At 40.3% G+C, this 24,779-nt stretch overlaps 1 protein-coding gene across 1 annotated transcript in view; it reads right to left on the bottom strand.

Moving 5' to 3' along the window:
• meox1 (mesenchyme homeobox 1) overlaps window positions 1-24,779 on the bottom strand; it is a 114,442-nt gene that overhangs the window by 58,640 nt on the left and 31,023 nt on the right. Inside the window, exon 3 of the mRNA XM_051939778.1 lies at window positions 14,988-15,075. The gene's annotated coding sequence lies outside the window, so the exon portion shown is untranslated. The remainder of the gene's footprint in view (window positions 1-14,987; window positions 15,076-24,779) is intronic.

Genomic DNA, 24,779 nt, shown 5'->3' on the forward strand with positions numbered 1-24,779 from the left:
GTTTTTGAGCACTACACTAATTCACCACTTGCTGCCAGATTTCACCATTTACTGAACAAGATTTTTTTAAATTTTGTTTCTGGAGGGCAACACATTTTATCCAAATAAAATAGACTTAAATGAAATTGTCATTTTGCTTCACAGAAAAAGGTTTAAGCTAAAAATAATATAAACATCAAAAATTCATATTTTTACAGATCTCTACAAACATTTTTTATAAAGTTTGACTATTAAATTACACTGTTTTACTGTATTTATTTAACACATTTTTTTAAAAAAGCTACATATTTTAAATATATTTGTTGTTATTTTTCTCTCTTACAATGTACAGTTTTGCACTTTTCTTTCCTCCTGAGCTGTATAGCAACACATTTCATCAATAAAATTAACCTAAATGAAAGCCATTTTGCTTTGTTGCAGGAAAAAAACTTCCAAAAATGACATTTTAACGAGGTCTAAGCAGTGACTAAGTGCTTGCATGTTTCGAGTAGCTTTCACAGATGTCGACTGTTGGGTGGCCCAGAGAGAAACTCCTGGTATCAGTGGCAGGGCGTTGGGTTTTTTGTTTTTTGGTGGCAGCGGCGGTGGTGATGGAGATGGGAGTTTGGCCGCCGTCACTGGAACAGTTGAGTTCAGCGACAGCAGAGCCTGAGTGTGATTAGCTGCAGCGCTGCTTCGCCAGCTCTCATCTGTCAGAATGTTTGTATAAGTGGGTGTGAGGGGTTGGGAAGGAGTGCTAAAAAAAAAAGGAGACAATAAGAAGGGAGCAGAAGAGGAGGGAGATGCTGCAAGACGAGCGTTCGGGGTTGGTATGCTGCTGGATGTGCGGTTCAGCTCCATGGTTTCAGAGCTACACCCAAAACAAACAAACAGAAGGGCAGCGTGTAGATGCTAGACCTCGGTGGATTTCACTCTGCAGGATGGATTTCCCTGCTAAGGTAGCTACGACACGGCCCTTGGAGAAACTCTGCGGCGTTCCGGTTTGTTGGGAATCTCATGGAAAGCCACGTTCCTCCACATCACGTCATCGATTCCACAGCATCTGATGTATGTCTGTCATGTTTTGGAAAAAAGTCGTCGTGAGCGGCGTCTAATTGATCCCAGAGTCACTTTGATCATATTTCCCTGTGCTCAGCTCTACACGCTGTAGATACATACTGTATAATCACCTTTAATACAGGATAAGATTTCTATAGATTTTAAAACTAGAAGTGTTTTATGGTATTGTGCAGCAAGCTTTTCAGAGATCTATTTATCCATCTATAGTCCATCTATCTATCTAGTCTATCTATCCATCCATCTATCTATAGTCTACCTATCTATCTATCATCTATCTATCCATCTTTCTTAAATGGAACCTGCACTAGAATATGTATTCCAGGTTTTTATTTTTGTGTTTGTGCTCATGTGAGGCACTGGGACTTTGTCTTCATCCTCTCCACATTTTTCTCAGCTACGGTTTCAGGGGTTAGGTCATATGGAAAGCCGATTCCAGAGTTTGCTTCATCTCACATGGTTTCAATCACCTTTTTCCTGCAGACCTTGCAGGTTCTGAGTCAGACCTTCACTCCAGGACTCCTCGACCCGGACCAGGCCGGCACAGGGGAGCGAGGAAATGGACTGGAACGGAGAGGAGGGAAATGTGAATTTGCATGAAAATGAGGGTTTGTACACCTCTAGGTCCTGGATTTATCCTCTCATCTTAAACTCTCTTGTCGTCTCTTCTTGTTCCATCTCGTCTCGTCTTCTATTCTTTCTTCTTGTTCTGACAAATCTCCTCTCGTTTCATCCTCTCATTTCCTGACTCTTCTGATTTATTTGTTTTTTCTCTCATATCATCTTGTCGTCTTTTGTCTCATCTCGTCTCCGGTGGTTCTCATTTCCACTTGTTTCCTTCTAATATGTCCTCTCTGGCCTTCTCTCCATCTGCCTTTCATCTCCTGCTTTCTCATCTTGCTTTTCTACCACTCTTGTCTCTTTTTGTCTCATCTTGTCTCCTCTCCTTACATTTCTTCCCTCCTCAGTTCACCATCACACTCCTCATGCCTCTTTCAATCTGCTAAACTTTCTTTTTACCTCATCTTGTTACTTTTCCTTTTCTTACCTTTCTTCTCATCTCCATCTCGTCTCCTCTGATTCGGTCAATATCTCCGGTTGTTTCTTCTACTTTTTTCCACTAAGTTCCTTCAAATCTTTATTTCCTCCTTGCGTCATACCATATCTTTGTCTTAGGGCTGGGCAAAAAATCGATTTAATCAATTTATCAAATTTGTTGCTAAAAAAGATTTTTATTTTGCAAACTCGAGTTTTTCCCCCGCAGTTTTCCGGCATCTTTCGCTTTTCCGTCCGCCCATTCCTCGTGGGCTTCCGTAGCCCCCCCTTCCCCGTGGCAGCGGCAACATGTAACAGAGAACTCATTCAAAAGAAAGGCACAGCTAACTCAATCATTTGAAACTGGTTCGGTTTTGATGCTTCAGACGAACAACAGACAAAGCCTCGCTGCAAAGTATTTTTAAAACTTCAGTGTACCACCGGCGGTACACTTACTAATTTGCACAGGAATTTCAAGAATGTCCGAAGGCTGCAAACGTGATTATACAAACACTATACGTCGATGGAAAGCTTAGATTCTCATGAATCCGCCAGTATAAACCACTTTCAGATGTGATTACCACAGCTGGTAATATAAACACGTTTGTCCGACAAACAACGAATATCCATCCATCCGTTCTCTATACACGGCTTCAATGTACGCAGCGCGACTCACATTTCCGGGTTCATTATTACACACAGATGAAAATATTCCACAAAAAACGGCCATAATCCAACCTTCTACATCTAGACGATACAAGCCAGTAAACTATTTTGTCCAAAACATGTCTTGAAGTCGGTATATAATCCACGAATCGGTCGTTTTCAAGGAAATGCACCTCGCGATGGGCGTCCAATATTCCCTGTATTTCTCGTCATATTTTTTATTTACAAATAGAATATTAGCGATTTTTTGTACTGAAAATGGCTGGAATTGACTGCAGCTGTTGAAAGTGTTAGATGCAAGGTACGTTGTACCCAGTCGCAAGTATTTCGCCGATGTGGCGCTGCCTCACCTGTACAATACCACTCGGCAAAAGATCCGCAACGAGCTGGAGGAGGTGGCCGGACAATGCAGCCGTACATGAGTCTCACAGCGCAACGACAGCTGGACCATGCACAGCATCTGCCTCCAGACAGCATATTTCCCCGATTACCACACCGGTGAAATAATTGCCCACGGATTAAAAGATGCTCTCAGTTCCTGGGGAAATTGTTGAATTACAGAGCCTCATTAACTTGTGTATTAACTTGTTCATTAAATTGTTTACATGCGTTTTTTTATTCTGAGGACAATTACAGCAATAAAGTTACATTTGACAGTATATCTGATGTCTGCAGTAATTTTTAAGTGCATTGAAAGAAAAAATCGAAAATCGAATCGAAACTCGAATTTTTCTTTTAAAAAAATCGGAGATTTTTTTTTTAAGACCAAATCGCCCAGCCCTACTTTGTCTACTTTCGTTTCATCTCCTATTTTGTCCTCTCATCTCCTGCCTTTTCAACAACTCTTCTCTCTGAACATCAGTCTGGCCTCAGATCTCCTCAGAACTACCTCATCCCATGTTCTAAATTTTCTTTTCAACCCATCTCCATCTTGTTGTCTCCTGTTGTTTCTTCTACTCTCATTGCCACTTGCTTCCTCTTGATCTTTGTTTCTTCCTCAACTCTCTTCTCCTCATATCTTTGCCTCCTTTCATCTCCTATTCTGTCCTTTCGCCTCCTGTCTTTTCTACCACTCATCTCCTCTTGTTTCTTCTCTCCTCTTGTCTCATCTCATCCTACTCATACTTCCCCCTCTCAGTTCACCATCACACTCCTCATGCCTTGTTCAATCTTCTACACTTTCTTTTTACCTCATTCTCCTCATCTTTCCTCTCATTTCTATCATCTTGTCTCCTTTCATCTCATCTCCTCTGGTCATGTCCTGTGTTGTTTCTTCTACTTTCATTTCACTTATTGCCTTTAGATCTATATTTCTTCCTCTCGTCATACCACATCTTTGTCCATTTATGTTTAATCTCCAACTCTCATCTCCCCTTGTTTCTTCTCTCCTAATCGCTTTGGCCTCAAATCTCCTCCAAACTACCTCATCCCATGTTCTAAACTTTCTTTTTACCTCATCTTGTCTCCTCTCCTTTTCTGTAGTATCCCTTCTTTAGTCCCATCTCCACCTTCTTGTCTTCTGTTGTTTCTACTACTTTCATTCCCACTTGTTTTCTCTTGATCTGTCTCTTCTCCTTGTATCTCTTCTCATCTCCTCATTTCCACTCACGTCTTCTCTCCTGCTCGTCTCTTTTGTCTCATCTTGTCCCGTCTCCTTAAATCTCTTTTGCCCTCAATTCTCCTAAGACCTTTTTCTCATCTTATAAATGTTCATCTAGTCTTCTCTTCATTTCTTTAGTATCCTCATTTCCTCTTTGCATCCTATCACATCATATCTTTGCCTCCTTTCATCTCCTATTTTGTCCCTTCGTCTGATCACCTCTTGTTTCTTCTCTCCTTCTTTGTCTCATCTCCTCTCCTAACATCTCTTTTGGCCTCAAATCTCCTCTAAATCACCTCATTCTATCTTTTTCAGCTCATTTCGTCTTCTCTGATTCAGTCATGTCTTGGTGTTTCTTCTGCTTTCATTGCCACTTAGTTCCTCTAAATCTCTGCGGTTCCTCCGTCCATCTTGTCTCCTGTCTTTTCTCCTGGCTTCTTCTCTACAATCATACCCAATCTTCTTTTGTCTCATCTTCACCTTTTCTTCTCTCCAAACTCCTAATGCCTCATCCCACCTCACCCATTTCCTTCTATCCCGTCTTGTCTCCTCTTCTTTTTCTTCAGTCTCATCTCATCTGTTTTTTAAAGTCTCATCTCATCAATCCTTCTTCCTTTGGTCAACCTCATCTCTTTAAATGCCATCTCTTGTTTCTTCTACTTTCATTTCCACTTGTTTCCTATTTTCTGGGACTCTTGCTGCAGGGTTTTCACAGTTTTTTTAATTAGTTTTTTCCAGAGCAAAGGTTTGGACTTTTCTTCTGAACTCTGCTTCATTATGCATATATTTTGTCAGAATAAAATTAAGATAAATGGTTATTGTTCTTTTGGACAAAAACGTATCAATTAAAAGAGATAGTCGACAAATTAATCAACAGCGAATATTTTTGTTTTAGTCTCCTTTTCTTGCTTTCTCTCATCTCCTTTCCCACCATTTATACGTCCTCTTGTCTTGTGTTTATTAGCCTATTATAAAATGCCAAATTATCTGCTGCTGCCACTTTCATTGTTGGAGAATCTCAGTCGTATTTATTGTTGCGTTCCGTCTGCATTGTTGCCTCCAAACTCACGAGATGGACAGGACGAGGGCCGGAAACGGGACGCCAGAGTTTTATGTTTCCTTTGTCTTCCCAAAGTAGCAGCAGCAGAGGAAACTGTGGTAGATGCAACTGAGACTAAACCAAACAAAAGGCCCTTTCCTTCTGTGCTCTATTTGCTGGAACGAGCTCTACTCTGAAGGATTCCCCTCAACGCCGCTCAGGATTCAGAGCATTCTCATGGATCCTGGAGAAGAGGGGTCACCTCAGGTCATTGGCAGGAGGACGTGACTCAGCAGCTCGACATGGAGGCTGCTGATGCGGGTCTAGACATCCCATCTGTCAATGCACAAGGCATCCTGAAAAAAACTACGAGAAGCTCCAAGGCTCCCTCTCCGACTTTTGTTTTCATTCTCGCCGGGGTCGGAAGTGTTATTTGGGTTAGAATTCAGAGCGAGCATGACTTCTGTTCGATGGGAACTCGGAGCCGGACGCATTTTTTTGCTCCTTTCTCCATTTATTCTGCTTAATTCACTGTGAAGGAGAACAATAACATGTCATCTAACATGCAGTCGCTGTTCAAAGCGGATAAAAGTAATGTACCTTGACTGCCTGTTTCCCAAAAAATAAAAAAAGATCTTGGCATTTGGTTTGTCATTTGGCTTTTAACTTAACAAATATGATCTAATCGCACTTGGGAAAGTAATAACACGCCACGTAAACTGGTCCAGGTGTTACAGATTTGGTTTTAATCAGTTTGCCTGAAGGCATAGAACCATATAAGTTACTTTTAAGGGAAAATTCCATTTTATTGGGAATTGGATCTTACTTTCACGGTTTTGGCAATTGTTTTTGCACGCTCCGACTTAATTATAGAGCACTGGAAAATCAAAAAAAAAAAAAAATACAACTGAGCAACAAACATTAAGAAAACAGACGGTTTTACTAGAGAATGCAGGTTAATCTCTGGTCTGGACCTTATTTAACCCTCATTACATGCCATACACGTGCACTTAAAAGGAAAATCCTGTAATACAACTGTGAAAATGTGGCAGCAAAGGTGCCAGAGAAAGAATGTAAATAAACTAGGAACACCAGCATTAAAAGTTGTAAAAGAAAAGGTGAAAATAGCAGCAAATATCAGTAAAATAGTTGATGTATAGCATATTTTAATACAGTAAAAGAGTGAAATATTATGGTCAAACATTGTAAAAGACAGTATTTGTGAAATTACTCATGTATAGTGTGGATATTATTTACAATTTTAGTCTATTTTTCCTTTATTATTATTAATATTGTTATTATTTTTATAATTAATTCAAAAATAACATACATTTTCTTGTGATATTATCTGTCATATAACAAAAAATAAATTAAAATCTTTAAAGTATTTGTCGAATGTAATTTTTTCTTTATATGAACATTTACAAAAAAATGTAGCATCTCGAGGTTCAAACTTTTTAATGATTAAATTAATTAACATTATTAGTTCCTAACATATGAACATTTGTTTGCAAATAATGGTAAATATCTGTAAAATTGTTGTATTTTCGGTTGATTTAATAACAATAAAAAGATTATGTAATTTTACAAATCAAATACTGTAAAAAAAAAAAAAAAAAAAATCACCATGTATGAAAATACAGGTTTTAGGTTTTTTTAATAGTTAACGTAAATTAACACAATTTTACACATTTCTGGGTGTTTTTTTGCTCCTGTCAGACCACATATTACAGATATTTACCTACTTAGCAATCAAACGAGCATCAAACGCCTAAAATTTCTAGACACAAATACAAATATTCAGGAATTTGAATAACATTTTAAGCCATGTTTTTCTTAGCTTTAATATCAGATGCTAAGCGAGGCTAACAACTCCATATCCACACGAAACACTCAGATGAAACTGATAATTTCATCTCTCTATCAGAAGAAAGCAAATAACTGCATGTCCAAAACTGTAATTTCCTCATTTTATGTTAGCTGGTTAGCATATTTACAGTGAAATGCAACATCAACAGTCCAAACAATGCTGGATGGCTGCACATTCTTAGTTTCTAGTGTAGCTTTTCACAGACAAGACTTCCCCAGTTAAACGGTGGTTAAAACCCAGAGCCGGCGCTGTGTTTTACTGTCTGCAGAGGCTAGACGGGTCACTTGGTCACGCTGATAAAGATCTGCTGTGGAGCTGCATTCTACAACAAACAAGTGCCCCGATAAATGGCAGGACGGGGGAGTTTACCCTCGGCAGCAGACATAAACACAGCAACCCTCTCGGACGGAGGGAGGTAATTTAGATGTAGCGCCTCCATTAGCCCCATTAGGGTTCACTGCTTGTGAATCCACTGGGCTTTCCCTGCTCGAAGGGGAAAAGTACAGTGCAATTACAAGTCCTCAACGGAGGAGGAAACGGGAGAGGAAGCCAAGGTGAGCGGCGGAGCTTCTCCTCAGCCGTCTGAAAGTCGGCCATCGAGGTTGGGTTGCGTTAGGAATGGCCAGAGGCCTTTGGTGGAGCGTGCTGGCGTTCCTGACACCGATCCTTGACTGACTTAAAAGAGATAAGACATCTGGTCGACTCCCTCTCCGGGTCAGATATGCAAACCTTATCCAAGTTCAGTCCGATTGAATATCGCCTCGTCTTTGACAGCAGATAACCGCCTGCCTGATTTCACAAGGCTTGATATTCGGGGTCAGTTTGCACAAACTGAAGGTCTTTTTGTTGGATTTAATATCAGATATTCTACATCTTTAATAACCTTTCTGTCAAACACATTAAGCAAGTTGATACCAGCAGCCTCTAATGTTAGCTGCACCTCTAAAATGTCTTAGAATAGAAGCCAGGAATCCAGATAACACTCTGTTACGGCCTCTGAATTTTGTCTGATGGTTTTCAGGGACTTTAACTGGGATTCAAGTTCACAAGACTCCATACCAAGGCTCAAAAAGGTGTGCAGGCAGAGTCAGTTTGCGCATACTGAAGGCATTTTTGTTGGATTTATTCTCAGATATTCAGAATCTTCAATAAGCTTGCTGTCAAACACACAGTGAGTTGACACCAGCAGCTTCAAATCTCTAGAATTTCTCAATTTCTAGAAATAAACTTTGATTTTTAAGAAATTAGATAACTTTTATGCCATCTCCTCTGGATTTTGTCAACTTTCAGTCAACCCAACTGCATAAGTTACTATCAGTGGCTTTGAATCTCTAATATTTCTTAATTTCTGGAAATAATTCCAGATTTTCAGGGATCCAGATATCATTTTATGCCATGTTTTTGTTGGGTTTAATATCAGCTTTTCAAAATCTTCAATAAGTTTCCCATCAAATCAATCGAGCTAGTTGGTACCAGCAGCTACAAACATCTAAAATTTCTGAGTTTCTAGAGAAATTCAGGGTTTTCAGGATTTCAACTAACACCATAAATTAAGTCCACTGGATCAAGATCAAGATATTTTGTTAGTAAACACAACTGATCTCCATGTTTAAATGACTTCCTGTATCCCTTTATTAGCCTTAATATACAGGTTTAGTCTGGCCTTTTTGTTAGATTTGTCAGATTTTTTAAAATCTTTACATATAGAAACGTCAAACTTTTTCTTTTACATCAAATCCTCAGGATTTTGTCAGCTTCCTGTCAAACAAACTGAGTGAGTTACTATCAATAGCTTCCAATGTCTAATATTTCCTTTTTTTAGAAATAATTCCAGATTTTCAAGAAGCTAGATATCATTTTATGCCAAGTTTTTGTTGGGTTTAATATCTAACTTTCTAAATCTTCAATAAGTTTCCCGTCAAACCTACTGAGCTAGGTGTTACCAGCAGCTACGAACATCTAAATTTTCTCAATTTCTCGAAACAGTTCTGCATATTCAGAAATTCAGCTAATGGTCATGTCCTATGATTTTTGTCAGCTTCCTGTCAAACAAATTGAGCATGCAGATACTAGGAGCATCAAACATCTAAAATTTCTCAATTTCTAGAGATAAACCCAGATTTTAAGGAGTTCAGGTAACTTTTCAATGTCCTGTCTTTCGGATTTTGCCAGATGTTTTTCGGTGAACACAAAACAGCCTGTATTTATTAGCCTTGACTTGCAGGGTCAGTTTGCACAGATTGTGGCCTTTTTGTTCGAATTTTTATCAGATATTCTAAATGTCTCCGTCAAAAACTTTCAGCGATTTGCAAGCAAGCTTTAAATATTGGCTGCAGCAGAAATACTTCCGGATATTCAGGGATCTAGATAACACTTCATGTCAGCTCCAGTGGATTTTATCAGCTGTTCGACTGGTCTCCACGTTCGAATGTTGTGGCTGTGAAGCGATAAGTCCTCGGGCTGCTTTGGCGTCGGATGTCGTCGACCCTTGAAGGAGCCAGCCTCCGTTTAAGGTCCCAATCCGCCATGACTTGGAGCAACCGCACAATTGGAGCGATTCCAGGGAGGAATTTCAGAGTCCATGCCATCTAGCAATAGGGTGAATTTCCTCCAAGCTCACTTAAAGAGATCGTATCAAGATGCAGTAATAGCCTGTACTTGAGTGGAGCTCAGTGAGAGAGCAACAGTTTGAAATAATTTTGATAAATAACATCCAGGGCAAAGGTGACGAGGGGGATAATTCAGCACCAACATGCTGAATCGCTCAATACGATGATGCTTATGGTGTATGTCATGCATATAATTACACCACTGAGGTGTAATATAAATGTTTAGCGAAAAAGAGACGTCTTATTAATTCATCTGCGTAAAACAAAGCTGACACTCGGCTTGAACTTCAAGGAGCCTCTCTGATTCTGTGTTCGTCCTCCTCTGAAGATGCTTATCCCATGGCCTCATTATGTGAGCACAGAGAGGCCGTGGCCCTGTTCTTTGTATCACATTTTTGGGGGGTTTTAAGGAGTTGTTATGGTTTGCAGATGTCACCCTGCATAGCATTGGAAGGGAGTCATTCCCTGGTGCTGTCAGGCGGGGACCCTCCTTAGCTCTCCTGGGTGCGGCGTCAGGGAGGGGTCTGTCCCGGGAAACCCCATGGGGTGGATACGAACGTGGCCTCAAAGTGGGACAGAAACAGAGTAAGTGCACATGCTGATTCTAAATGCAAAGGCATGACGGCATCTTTTATTAACCCTTAGATGCATAAGTGGGTCAAAAATGAGCCGGTCAGGTCATTTTCCTGCAAAATCTTTGTAATGAAAAGCTTTTCATATTTCAGTTATTCCGACAAAAGCATGTTTTTGATATCATTCCATCTCAGTTTTTAGAAAAATGTCAACAAAATGGATGCTGACATTCTTCTATATTTTCATCCATCCATGTTCTTCTTCTTATCCGGGGTCAGGTCGCGGAGGCAGCAGATGAAGCAGATCATTTCAGACATCCCTCCTACCAGCAACGCTTTCCAGCTCTTCCTGAAGGATCCCGAGGCATTCCCAGGCCAGATGAGATACATAATCCCTAAAGTAAGTTCTGGGTCTACCCCGGCGTCTCTTTCTAGAGGGACGTGATAGGAAAACCTCCAAAGGAAGTCTCTCTGGATGCATCCTAAGTCGATGTCCAAATCTCCTCAAGGAGCAGTGGCTCTACTCCGAGCTCCCTCTGGATGTCTGAACTTCTCACCCTATCTCAGGAAGCTCATTTCAGTCGCTTGTATCCGCGATCTTATTCTGTCGGTCACTACCCAGAGCTCATGACCACAGGTGAGGGTTGGGGCATTGGATGTATTGTCCGATTTTCCAAATCTTTAGTTATAAAAGCTTTAAAAATCTAAAATTTCTCAATTTCCAGAAACATTTTATGTCATGTCCTCTGGATTTTGTCAATTTCCTGTCAAACAAATTGAATGACTAAGTATCAGTAGCTTCAAATGTCTAATATTTCCTAATTTCTAGAAGTAATTCCAAATTTTCCAGAATCCAGATATCATTTTATGTCATGTTTCTGCTGGGTTTAAAATCAAATTTTCCATCAAACCCATTGACCTAGTTGGTACCAGGAGCTTCAAATGTCTAAAAATGTCTCATTTTCTCGAAAAAAATCCAGGTTTTCAGGGAATGACCATAGGTGAGCGTTGGAATGTAGATGGCTTGATAAATTGAGAGTTTTGCCTTATGGCTCTGCTTCCTCTTTACCACGACAGTTTGGTACAACGCTGACATTACCTATTGCCGCCTCACCAATCCGCTTGTCCATCTCATGCTCCATTTTACCATCACTAGTGAACAAGATTCCGAGATACTTGAACTCCTTCACTTGGACTTCAAGTCCTTCGCTTCTCTTGCTGTTCTGTGTAATATTCTTCTTTTTCCATTATCAAAACTTTCAAAATCTGTTAAAGTGAAAAATAGGCAGATTTCTAGCATGAAATTATTCTTGTGTGGACAAAACTAAATACAAACAATAGTGCAAATGATTATTCTGAACCAAAATGACAAAAATGGTATAAAAACACATTGATTCTTATATGAGACATTTTTGACCCACTTATAGAAGAGTTTAGGTCCAACCACTGGAGCATCTAAGGGTTAAGATTATACTCATCGCTTATGTGATAAAGAAAATATTCTGCCTTCGAACCACAATGCGGTGTCCATCTATGAAATTGAAAATAAAGAAATCCTGTTGTACATTAAGACAGCTGTTAGAGCTATGAGTTAGCGGTCTTCCAGCGAAATAATGCTAATTTGCAGCTTCACACCCAGCAGAGCCCCTCATGTCTCCACACCTTCTCCCTCATTGTTGTCACATTTTCAGGGAAGCAAACCCTGGACGCTCTGCTGCGGTTACAAAAAAAAAGAAAGAAATAGAGGGAGGGATGAGAAAGAGACACTGGATCTTCATATGCATATTTCTTTCCTCTGCATGGCTTTTATTTTGAGTTGAGAACTTGGACGAGGGGTTTATGGTGGAAAATCTACTCTTTGCTCCTTTCAGCTGCCACTGGTGACTTAACCCCTTGAACCCCGACCAGTTTCTGGGAGTTTTTCTTTCCTCCAGTCACATTTTGACTCACTGTGGGCTCCTTTTTTACTGCAATATGAATTGTTGCACCTCTATGGAAACAGCACAACCAGGACTACAAGCAGAGATAACTCAAAAAGTGGAGTATGACAGTTATAATGCCATAAACTGTAAAAAAAAAAAAAAAAAAAAAAAATTAAAAGAGTGAAAATGAGTTGTATTTCTTTGATTATTTGATTTACAGCAGTTGAAAAAAATTGGAATCAGTCTGTACAACATTTACCCCAGTGTCCACAGATGTTACCAACACCGGAAAAGATGTGAGTCCAATTGATATTTAACTATTTACAGTTTTACAATCTCTACAAACCAGACATTTTTCACCCTCAATGAAGATGTTTCACCAGGCAAAATGTATCCTCCAACAACTTGCACAACACATGCTCCTCTGTACACCATTCCTGAGCCATGCCACACCTATTTATATGTAAAACACAGCCTGCAGTTCACCTGAAAACTCACTGAACTATATCTTTTTTAAATAATCTGGTGCAAATAGCAGATTTATGAAGATTTTTAAAATCTGAAAACTCTGAGATGTTTCACCATGCAGAATGTATCTTCCAACAACTTGCTCCTCTGTATACCATTTTTGAGCCACAATACAACTATTTTACCTAAAACACTGTACAGTTTACCTGAAAACTCTTTGATGCAAAGTGTATATTTATGAAGAATTTTGAAATGAGACCTGCAGAATCACGATACTTCTGATGATACAGTGGGTCGATCTGTAGGAACACAACTCTGATGCAAGTCAATTTTCACCGTAAGTCAGAACTCCAGCGAAAATGCAAACAAATCCGTTACATGCATCAAGAAATCAATCAGTTCTTTGGAAAAGTCATGAATACCAATGACTTTCATGCAAGTTAGTAGAGTTAGCAAAACAATCACCCTCACTAACTTTTAGGGCTGCAGCTAATGAAGCCTCGAGTAATCGTCTGAGCACTATACGTCATCAAAAGCGGAAGTGAGTGCGCAATGCAACAGAAATCACCGTCCGACCGGAGCGTGGAACACGGACGGACATCGGTGCTGCATCGTACATATATTATGTAGGCACGATGCAGCGTGGACCCGCTGTTCCACGTTCCTGTCGGATGGTGATTTCTGTTGCATTGCGCACTCACTTCCGCTTTTGATGATGTATCGTGCTCAGACGATTATTCGAGGCTTCGTTAGCTGCAGCCCTACTAACTTTGCTTGATAAAAATAAATGCCAATTGCCAATCAGTTCCGACGTAATGATGTAACGCTGCAGGTCGATGATGTCGTAAACCGAGGACATCCTGTATACCACAGCATTAATCGTAACTTTGTCTATTTTTCCCGCCTAAACCGCACATCACACATATGTTCAATGAGCTTTCAAAAGTTGAAAATCTAAACATTTTTTCAGTTTTTATAGTTTCTAGCTAGACACATGCTATATTTTTATATTCATTTTTTTCCATGATCCCTTTTATACCCACCAAGAGGTTTTGGGTTCAGAAGATGGAAACAAAGACATAGAGGTGGGCATTCAAAAGTAATTCAGTGATTTTTTTTTTACTTAAATGGAAAAACTATAAATAAAAATATTTTATATGAACTCAATTTACATTTAAAACTGCACCAATTCTGTTCTTAAGAATCAAGGAAGTAGTTTGTTCTGAGTATCTTGTAGAACCATTTGTTGCAGAACTCGTCGTTCTTTTGATCAGAACAAACAGAGCTCGAGGACTCTGGCTGCATGTTTGCTGTTGTTGTCATTCTGCACAATGAATATGGGACTAATCAGACGCTCCATGAGAATCTGAGCATCTCATTTGCCTTAAAGTTTTGCACCGCGCTGTATTTTATTACCGTGTTTGCAAATAGCAGCAGAACGAGAGTCAAACCGAGTGTGGGTCGGTCAGAGAAGACCTTCAGAACAATGACGCAGGCTGCAACAAAGCAGTGAGTTTAACGGTGCCGTTTCAATTCCAGCTTGGGCCTTTAAGGGAAAGCAAATGTTCACGCACCGCTGCATTATAAATGGATCTGATTTTGAGGAGTACTTAGGCACAGGACCAGACCAGGCTGAAAGGCCCAGGGACTGTAAACTAATATTGGTTTACAACACATGGTCCAGATTTCAAAACAGACATTAAGACTCAATCCTGGAGGACACTCTTGTGGAAAAAGGATGATTGATGATGCGCACAGTAAGGTGTGTGTGTGTTTACGTGCGTCTCACAGTTGGATAGTTTGGATACTTTTTTCAGGGAGCAGGTTGGGAAGAATTGATCTAAAAACTCCTACTGTGACCTGTGAAGTTCTGGGGTAGCGTGGAGCGCCTTCAAGAAGAGCCAAACTAAATAAATATGTGGGTCGAGCATTAAAAGGGGACAGTTTATCACTTTAGCAAACAAACTTCTTTCAGACAGCTGGATGAGACGATACATGTCTGGTAAAGTTACGGTCTTGTTGTTGCTGCATTCCTTTTCTGTTTTGGCGTAACTAAACTTTGTGCTCATTCAATATGAAAAAATATATTAGCAAGTCCCCGCTCTGGATAGGCACCTACCTGGGCTCTGGTTCTGACGGATGATGCTTACCCTATTTCCTTCAAAGAGTGATTGGACCAGAACCCCCCAGCACTGACTTGAGTTGCTTGTTGATACATTTCCTGGTTCCTCGACGAACCTGTTAATTAGAAAATGAAGGACATCAGTGTCATAAAATGTATTTTAGATTATCTGTAGTATCTGGTTGCGCCCACAGGTGGAGCCTCGAACTGTTACATGACATTGAAAACTTCAGTTTGTTTGTTTTTAGTACTTTAGCAACAGAAGAAGGTGGTAAATTGGACTACAGGCAGTTAAAACTGTGAGAACTGTTGGGGTGTAGCTAGCAACGGGCACCATGACAGCGACACTGGTGGCAGTTAATGGCTTCTGGTCAGAGTTCACATATTTAAGATGATTCCAAAGCCACCATGTGGTTAATGCATCCAAGACCTTTTTTGGTAAATGTTAATGGTTTAAAATAACTTAATCAGCATGTGGAAAAACATCCACTGTATTTCATTTATTTAACAATTATTGGATTATTGATTGATAAAGCAGCCAAACATTAATCAAGAAAATTGTTGCAAGTTTTCTGCCCAAATTAGAACAATAAATCTTTTTCTGGCATGCTATGGTTGTATGAAAATTGCGTCACATTCTTAGACAAAGTCATGCCAGCTCTGTCTGGTAAAATCTGCATACCAGTACCTCTAAAGCTCCACTGGTCGTCTAGCAACCTCTCAGAGACAACAAGACACCAGGAAAGTGACTGATCTTTGCCAGGAAATAGTCCAACATTACAAAGAACTGCACATTTAGCAGAGATTAAACAACAACTGGTTAATGAGTAAGGTCTAGAAAGGAGCCAGGAGAGCTGTTTACTCTAGTTGCCAGTGTTTTGGAGAGCTAACAGTAGCGGTATCAGTCTTCTCATCTTACTACTCTCAGCATATGAAAACAAAATGCTACCCTGTTGCTTTCAGTATGAAATGAAGCTTGCAGAGCTACTTATCTTTAATTTTATTAAGTGTCCCTTGTGGAGGTTTGCCTCGTGTCCTTGCAGAATGGAATATGGAACCTTAAAAGTGGAGTCAGCAATTTTAATCCAATACAGTTTTTGTCAAATCCATCTTGTCATGGTCCACTAGCTGTCTGTTCTGTGTCTGCACTCAAAAATAATACAAAGTCACAATCCAATACCATTTTCCTAGATAATACACACTTCTAGTACATTAAGTTATTGAAATCAATCCAAAGTATGACATCTGAATAGTTTTTTTTCCTGTCTTTTCTGCTTGTAAGCTGTGATGTAAATGGCCAGGAACTTTGTTGTAAAGCTCCATCAGACTGATATGATAAAGTAATGGATATTAGCTGGTTTAATTGTTAATTAATTTTACTCTTAAATTAATCTTTTATTAGCACTTTGGCAACCTGAGGAGGCCGTCACTCGGACTTTGATGACTGCTTTGCATGCTCTTGGCATTCTCTGGATGAGCTTCATGAGGCAGTCTCTTGAAATGGTTTTAACTTCACAGGTGTACCTTGTCAAGGTTCATTTGTGGAATTTCTTGCCTTCTTAATGGGGTTTCGGACTATCAGTTGTGTTGTGCATAAATCAGGTTGGTACACAGTTGACAGCCCTGTTTGACTAACTGTTAGAATCCATATTATGGCAAGAATCAATCAGCTAAGTAAAGAGAAACAAGAGTTCATCATTAAGAACTGTAGGTCCGTCGGTCCAGAAAATCTCAAGAACTTTGAATAAATCCTCCAGGAACCATCTAGGAACTACCCAGAAACTATCTAGGAACTACCCAGGAACCTATCAGGACTTTGAATGTATCCCCAAGTGCAGTCACAAAAACCATAAGCGCTACGACCAAACTGGCTCACACGAGGTCCGCCCTAGAAATGGACATTCGACCAGTGGAAATCTGTGCTTTGGTCTGATGAGTCCAAATTGAGAACCTTAGTTCCACCCACCGTGTCTTTGTGAGAACAGAAAAGGTGAATGGATGGTCTCTACATGCATGGTTCCCACCGTAAAGCATGGTGTGGGGGTGCTTTGCTCAAAGCAAAGGCCAGCTATTTAAAGAATCTACAATATAAAACATGTTTTGACTTATTTCACACTTTTTTGTTTACTACATAATTCCATATGTGTTCATTCACAGTTTAATGCATTCAATGAGAATCTACAATGTAAATAATCATGAAAATAAATGAGAATGAGAAGGTGACAGTGTATGCTAACATGTCAACAATCTTTCACCAGAATCACACACTCTGCTATTAATTAACCAAAACATTCACAAATTGAAAAATCAACAAATACAAAGCTGTTACTGTGTTCCGCCCCCCTTATAATTCCCAGTAATCCAGACAGTGATAGTGTTATTCGGAAGTCACGCTGCAAGTGAAAAGATCAGACTTGGCCGTAATCCAGGCTCTAGTGATGGGTATCGGCATACTCACTGTGCTCTGAGTCATTAGCTCCGTAAATAGCAACCAAACCGAAGGAAATATCTCAGATCAAATTGAGTATTTATCCCCTAAACACAGAGGCAACCACTTACAGACATGCATCGTCTTCTGAGAATCAAAGAGCTGCTGAGATGATGACTAAACCACACCTTCGCTGGTATCACGTTAACAAAACAACGCTTATCAAACCGTTGCCGTACGGCTTTATCAGCAGCTGAAGAAGAATCACAGGAGTCTGTCTTGACGTTTCCCATTCATACTTTTGATTTAGAATCCACGCCGGTTGTGTAATCTGAGCGAATCGTATCAGATCTATAGACCGTGTCAGAACATAAGAATGACGGAGAGACCTGTGGGGTCTCTACACTCTGGGAAAAATGGACTGCAATACTACAATAACTTCACAACACATTTCCCATGTCCCAGAGGCTACATCCAGACTGCAGTGGAGCTGTTAATCTTGATGATACTGGATCCACAATGGCTCCGCTGTGGCTGCACCGCCGACTCAAACCTCTCTTTTAGGTGACACACATCTGATATTTTATTTGTTGTCTTAACTAGAGTTTATTTACTCTCAGATGTTTAACTCTTACGGAGGAGGAAACGTCTCACTCCGGAGATCGGGTTGTCTCGATGTTGTAGGATTTATAACTAGACAAAGATATGGCACGAATGTGAGCTTTTCCTCGTGGAGAAAATAAACGGGAAACCACATGATTTTTCTCTCCTATTTTAGGATGTTATTAAGGGCCACATTTGTGCCACAAAATAGTCAAAAACAGATGTGTGTTACCATGTCGATGCAGCCCGAGTCCTCCGGGTAACGTGTCAGGTTTATGCTGAGTTCCGACCGGTGACAGTTGCATGCTCTCAGAGTGCAGTCGTATGTCATTTCTGTTTGGCTGGAAGTTTCTGCTCTTATTCAGGAATGTGCAGGAGGCCCCCGGTGGTGACATCACCCTGCTGAGTAAGACTCCCTGGAGCCGAGATGTTGACCGAGACCGAGCAGGCTGGTCGTGACCTGCTGCTCCGTCAATGAAGTGTTTAAATGCAGCGTGATGGAACTAGTTTTTACCAGTGGCAACACCTTCCAGCACAGCAGTGTTTCTCTATCCATAACAGGGACTCAGAAAGCTCTCAACCAATGTTTACAGACATGTACAGGTCAGGAATTCTACGCTTTAACCCCCTGAAGCTGTGAATTTTTTGCTCCTGTCACATCTTTTAGTCACTGTGGGATCATTTTATAAAGTCCTGAACCTCTATGGAAACAAATCAACCCTGACAAGAAGTAGAGAGAATTCAGAAATGTCCAGTGTACAGAATGGCAGTTAAACGGCTACAAAATTGAAGTTGAATTTTCTTCATTACTTATTTAAAGAAATGAAAAACAGGTGTCACCAATACTAGAAACCAGTAAAGCACTCAGAGAGCGCAGTCCTCCTCCAAGGCTGCTCATTCCCCCATATGTCAGAAATGCAGCATTTGTTTATTAATTATTGATGATCAGAGAACGTGTCCATTCAGTTTTTAGTCATCTTAAATCATTTTCAGTTCATTCTGAACAGATTTAAGTAATTTTGGTCAATGTTTGAGTCATTCTAGGAAATTTTTTCTTATTTCTGACAACTTTTGTGTAATTCTGGACAAATTTTCTGCAACTATGGCTCATTTTCAAGTTATTTTTTACAGCATCTTGGACAAGTTTAGCGTCATTCATTTCAATCATTCTGGATCATTTTTAATCATTTGAGAGAAATTTTGACTGATTTTGGACAATTTTCCTGTCATTCCAGACTATTTTCATGTCATTCTGACCAAATTTTCCGTGTTTCATGTCATTTCCAGAAAATCTTTTGTAATTCTGGATCACTTTCAAGTAATTTTGGATAATTTTTAAGCATCTTGGACAACAAGAAAAGCCCTCAGAGAGCACAATACTCCTCCAAGGGTGCTCATTCCCCCATATGTCAGAAATGCAGCATTTGCTTATTATAGATGATCAGAAATCACGACAACATAGATTGTGTCCAGTTGTTTTCTAGTCATTTTAAATAATTTTTCTTTCAGTTGGGCATTTGGGTGTCATTTCTGACCCTTTCATCAACAAAACTGTATATTATGCTGGAGTTACTGAGATCCCAATTAACAAAACTGGCTAAAACACTGATTTTCTGTTTGTACTTTCAATTAATGCCATGTTGGTGCATCAAACATCTTTTTGAAGCACCAAAAACTCCTCTCTGCAGAAAAACTACCTTGGTTTCAAAAAGAGACGGGTGCCAGAATTGTGCAGAAGGAAATTAGCTTTATCAACACTTTTACAAGTCCTGCTGGTTCATTGTTAGAGATTTACAAGCTAATAAAATCGTTTAATGGTCCATCACCCTCAAAATATTGTGCTTAGTTTGGCACTGCAGTCCACATATCATGACTATGTTAGAGTACCAATATAGGTACATTTGTGCATTTTAAGGTGGACTTGATAGTAGAATGTTTTATGCACATGTAGCTCTTGTTACAGTATCAGTTAACCTGTTGTACTATATTAGTTTGCATGTTCTTTGTCCGGAGTGCCTTTTATGCTTTAGTTATAACTTTAGCAGAGGTTTATGAGGCTGTTAAAGACATTTATTTATTTAAATTACAGACAGAAGTAGTTTTTAGGTGACAACATCAAATAAAGCACTAACAGCATCAACACGCTGTATGTTTAAAGGCCTCTACAGACGGTGTGATTTTCGGCCGTGTCAGACCAAAGATAATAGTGGGGGAATCGTGGTGGATCTTTGGTCTTGGCTCTGAATCGGTGGTCCTACGTCGCACTGAGAGACATGTTCAAGGACGGCCGTTGTCATGGCAACCAAAGACAAGCTGCCATAAAATTCTGACCGTGTCATAAATTTGAGGTGATCATCTCACAGCGTGGCTGCTGCTGTGACCTACGACAACTAACCAATAGAAACGCAGGAAGAAATGGCGTACTGATCAGCGCCACACTGGAGCTAAACCCAAATACAGGAAGTCCTCAGTTTACGATGTTCTCGATCTACACTGTGTCATTGTTAAGTGGAACTAGTTGACCATGACTGTGTCGTTGTGTAGACCATGACTGCGTTGTTGTGTAGACCATGACTGCGTCGTTGTGTAGACCATGACTGCGTCGTTGTGTAGACCATGACTGCGTCGTTGTGTAGACCATGACTGCATTGTTGTGTAGACCATGACTGCATTGTTGTGTAGACCATGACTGCGTTGTTGTGTAGACCATGACTGTGAGTTGTGTAGACCATGACTGCGTTGCTGTGTAGACCATGACTGCATTGTTGTGTAGACCATGACTGCATTGTTGTGTAGACCATGACTGCATTGTTGTGTAGACCATGACTGCGTTGTTGTGTAGACCATGACTGCGTCGTTGTGTAGACCATGACTGCGTCGTTGTGTAGACCATGACTGCGTCGTTGTGTAGACCATGACTGCGTCGTTGTGTAGACCATGACTGCGTCGTTGTGTAGACCATGACTGCGTCGTTGTGTAGACCATGACTGCGTTGTTGTGTAGACCATGACTGCATTGTTGTGTAGACCATGACTGCGTTGTTGTGTAGACCATGACTGTGAGTTGTGTAGACCATGACTGCGTTGTTGTGTAGACCATGACTGCGTCGTTGTGTAGACCATGACTGTGTCGTTGTGTAGACCATGACTGCGTCGTTGTGTAGACCATGACTGCGTTGTTGTGTAGACCATGACTGCATTGTTGTGTAGACCATGACTGCATTGTTGTGTGTAGCTGTTGTGCAGTTGTGTAGCTCTGAACCTCCAGCCCGGCTGTGGGAACCGTCCTCTCTGTTATTGTACGAGTGGTGGACCGCCGATGACGCATTTGTTTATGCGCTCGCTCAAATAATGGGAACATTAAATATTTGCTCCAAATAATAATAATCCATTTCCTCGCCACCACACAAATGACTAATCACACCAAAATTAAAAATAAGCAAACAAGCCGCCGAGCGATTGTGTTCTGAGGACAGATGATGGATATTTGTCTGCATACGCCCTTGCTGGTGAACATTACCTCAGATTTATGTGGAGCACCGTACCCACCCTGAGCATTTGGAAACACACACATTTCTCTGGAATACTGTGAAAGTTACAAGTCCAGGTTGGTATTTTGGACAGTTTAGGGTCGTAAATGGTTTCAAAAATGGAGCAGCTGCAAAAATCTAATGGGAATTTCACTTTGTGCAATAAGAAAATTCTGTATTTTTGCATTATATCAGTTGAAACAAACATAACACAAAAAAAATTCAGTCCACATGCGTATTTTAATGATCTATGATAGAATGATGCCATATACAACATTGTAAACCGTTTAGGTGAAAATCTAATGGTGATTCTGAGGCATTGTGAGAAGGAAATTGCAGCGTCTAACAACCCTGGCTAGACTTCCTAATATCATGTTTACAGCATGCATGTTACACACAGGTATTAACCTGACTATCTTAGGTTAAAATAATCTGAAAAAAACAAGCTTTTCTTTACAGTTTCCTCCACATAAATTTCCATTTTTTACAGGTTATTTTATTATGGTTATCATTTCTTGAAGCCACTACTTCAGATTTCCATGATGCAATTGCTGATTTAAGACCTAACCTCAGATCTGGCACCTTTCACCTGGACTTTTAGTGGAAATTCTGCATTTCAAATAATGTCGGGAACCGAAGCATCAGCCCTTGTTTGTTGTGTCTTCAGCTCAAGTTTGGAAATTCTGATTATGATCCGCTGTTTGGCAGCGACGGCAACGCCTGGCATTAGAGAATAAATCAAGCTGGGCCGCATGTGTCTGCTCACAGTCGGCATCTTCTCTGGAAACTCCCATTAAAATCCTTCCATTAATGCAGACAACTTTCCTCTGACCGCAGAGCTCCTATTCCCTGGTGGCAGATATTCGTCTGTCAGGACGGATTACGCTCTCACACACTCATTCTCACACTCAGAGGCAGAAACAAAAAAAAAACTAAAAGCCAGGACATGTGAGGATCAAGCACAGGAATATCAGAGGATAAACATCAAGATGGAGGGCAGCAGATCCTGACTGACTGACAGCAGAGAGGGTCAGGTCTGTTCACCCACTTTCCTGTTTAGGAGATTTATCCAGAGCTGCATTCGAGTGTTTTCAAACGGCTGACTGGCAGAGAGGAGAGGGATGGGTGAGGAGAGGAGAGGGCGAGGACTGCAGGAACTCGATTAATTTGAATTCCTGAGGTTTGCTTCAGAGTGTGACAGCGGTACAAAGCTGTGAAGAATAGCAGGCTGGTGAGGAAAGGTGTGAGGTTTGTAAGGTTCTGGGAGGTGGAGGACTCAGACGGGCCACCAAGGCAGAAGAAAGTCGTGTTATTAAACCAGACACGTTTTACCAATTTAATTCTACCAAGGCAGATGCTTGTTTCAGGTCAGAGAAAAGTCAAGTAGCGGCCCAATAAGAGGACTTTCATGTTTTTAATAGAAAAAAAGGAGCATTAGCAGCATAATTATTAGAAATACACTCAATAATGTTGCTGATAACAGCTATATAACCACTGTTGATGGGCTAGAAATAGTCAAATGAACTAAAGTATTAGCATAGTAAACAAATATTGAAGTATGCATTAGGGCTGGTCCGAATAGCAACTTCTGGGCAATTAATGACGAAAATCCGAATATGCAACTGTCTTGAAAACGCAGACTTTTTGCCTATGAAAACAGTCTAAAATGACTGAAAAAGGATCCAACATCACTCAGAATTTCTCTCAAATTATTAAAAATGATCCTGAATGATTGAAAATTTGCAGAATGGCACGAAATTTGTCCAAGGTGCTGTAAAAATCCTCCAAAATGACTTGAAAATGATCCGAAATTGCAGAAAATTTATTCAGAATTACACAAAAGCTGTCTGAAATAACACTCAGCATTCAAAAAATGACCAAAATTGTCCAAATGCTGCATTTTTGACAATGTCATAGGGGGGAATGAGCAGCCTTGGAGGAGTACTGCGCTCTCTTAGCGCGTTTCTAGTTGGTTATTAATACTGTTGTTTATCACTTAAGGAAACATCTAGTGCAGGGGTCGGCAACCTTTAACACTCAAAGAGCCATTTCGACCCGTTTCCCACAGAAAAGAAAACACCGGGAGCCGCAAAATTCTTTTGGCATTTAAAATGAAGACAACACTGCATTTATCGCTTTTTTTTTTTTTTTACTTCTATGCCCTTGTTAATCAGTCGTGATTAATTAATTACAAAGCCTCTAATTAGATTCATTTTTTAAATTGTGTCCTTCCACTAATATTTGTCTTACCTGGTTAATGTCATTTTTGCTCCTGGACCTCAAATGTTACGTAATGTTAGCTGGAAATCAATATTTTGCGAATGTCTATTTGACTTGTAAAATCTATTTATCTATTTATCTTAAGCTAATAACTTTTCTCCGGTAAGTCGCTGCCCTGTTTTCCAAGACGTCACTCCTCTGACTCTCTGACCTGCTGCCGTGTTCTTGCGTGTAACGTGTATTACCCTATCATGAGTACTTTTGACTCAAAGACAAGACGTGTCTTTCTTGGAGTGGAGCTTTAATATACAGGTTTGCCATTCTTGAGTACAAAACGATGTGAAACTACAGGCGTTGCTTCTCTATCTCCTCCGCATCAACCTTGCGCTCTCATGTCCCAGCCAGGGGAAAACCCCAGCAGCACATCCGGTGAAATGACACGTTAAAATAAGAGCGGTAATTTCACAATAAAACTCTCTACATTAAAATGCATTGAAACGCGCCGGAAAGGCAGAACAATTTATTTTCCAAAGTTACAGGGAGCCACAACAGAGGGCTGAAAGAGCCGCATGCGGCTCCGGAGCCGCGGGTTGCCGACCCCTGGTCTAGTGTAAATGTACAGTCCATGTATTCAGAGCTCAATGTCAAAGGTCAAATGTCTAGATACTTCTTGTAAATGCATGATGTGTAAATAAAATGATTTTTTCCCCATTAACTGCATTTTAGGAAGTGTTTTGTGATGCGTTGATGAATGTTTAAAAATGATTTACAGGTCAGCAGCAGTATCTGGTGTCCTCTTTCTCCTTGAGAAAAGTGGAAACGCTTGAAACTCCTTAACAAGCACATTTGTTTTGTCTGTCCAGCTGTTATTTATCAGTCGGTGGGAGTGAATCGAGTCATCTCGTCTGTGTATCTCTCTCATACGTCACTACTGATCAGCCCACATGGTTTCACAGAGCAGATTGTGATGAAATACCGTAATTCCCACCGCTGTCCCCGGGGGAGTAGATCATATTCAGACAGCCTGAAGAAATAACCAA

The sequence above is a fragment of the Acanthochromis polyacanthus genome, chromosome 19 (assembly GCF_021347895.1).
Source record: "Acanthochromis polyacanthus isolate Apoly-LR-REF ecotype Palm Island chromosome 19, KAUST_Apoly_ChrSc, whole genome shotgun sequence".
NCBI lineage: Eukaryota > Metazoa > Chordata > Actinopteri > Pomacentridae > Acanthochromis > Acanthochromis polyacanthus.